We start from the raw sequence: 1,070 nt of genomic DNA, 5'->3' as shown, positions 1-1,070 counted from the left end.
TTACAATACAAAAGGAAAGATTTTTTTTTTTTTTTTTTTTGTATTGTGCAGCAGAGAGCACTTCATAAAAACACATGGCAAAATTTAATATTACAGGTCAATAGGTGTCTGAGAAAAAAAATAAAAAATTCTGGCTGCACCGTTTTAATAACTGAGTGTGCTTTTAATTATTCATCCGAATACTATTTGATTATTTATAGTGTAGAATGGTGAGGCGTACAGGATTGGGGTGAAAGTGAAACGAGAGGCAGAAGATGTGTAGACATAATGAGATGGACATTTTGCAAAGTTTATTTATAAGGAGAAGTATAGGGCAGATATGATGAGATGTAAACATGAAGTGATGTTTTAATGTATATATAATGAGATGTATCAGGTAGATATGATATGATGTGTATATATGACAAAATGTTAAGGGTAAATAAGATTAAATGTATTGGGTTACAGATGACACATCTAATATAGATATTATGTCATGTATAAATTTACTGTATGCATGCTGAGATGTACTGGTAGACATGAGATTTATAATGTAGATATGATGTGATGAATAGTGTATTTAAGATGAGATGAATAGAGAAGATATCGTGTAGATATGATGTATAGTGTATGTGTATGATGAATGCAGTAATTACATTTGCTCTGATGGCAGCAGGTAGCCTTCCATTAACTAAGTTAAACATGCTTAAATTAAAATGCCTAAAGCTAAACTTCCCTTGTATTCATATTTCTAAACCTGTTGTCCAACAAAAGAGAACATTATAACCTTTTTACTCCACAACACCAGTCAAATGCTTCCTTTTGTGATCTGATGTGGCTTCTTGTCACAGAATGAGGCAGAACATATGTTCCATATGCTACTTTAAAAAGAATACATTGATTAGCAATGGATTATAAATATACTTAATTATTATGAAAATACCAGAGATGGCTTGAATAACACAGATAAACTATATTGTCGCAGTTGAGAGTTTATTGTCTTTGTTTTATCATTCAAAATGTTTATATGTTCTGTTTACTCCGTTACAGCTATAATAGCATGCCTTTGTCCATATAAGGGATTTCCTGGA

Source organism: Sinocyclocheilus anshuiensis, unplaced genomic scaffold (assembly GCF_001515605.1).
Source record: "Sinocyclocheilus anshuiensis isolate Anshui unplaced genomic scaffold, SAMN03320099.WGS_v1.1 scaffold728, whole genome shotgun sequence".
In the NCBI taxonomy this organism is placed as follows: domain Eukaryota; kingdom Metazoa; phylum Chordata; class Actinopteri; order Cypriniformes; family Cyprinidae; genus Sinocyclocheilus; species Sinocyclocheilus anshuiensis.
The sequence above is the reverse complement of the archived record's forward strand: the minus strand, read 5'-3'. Positions refer to the sequence as shown.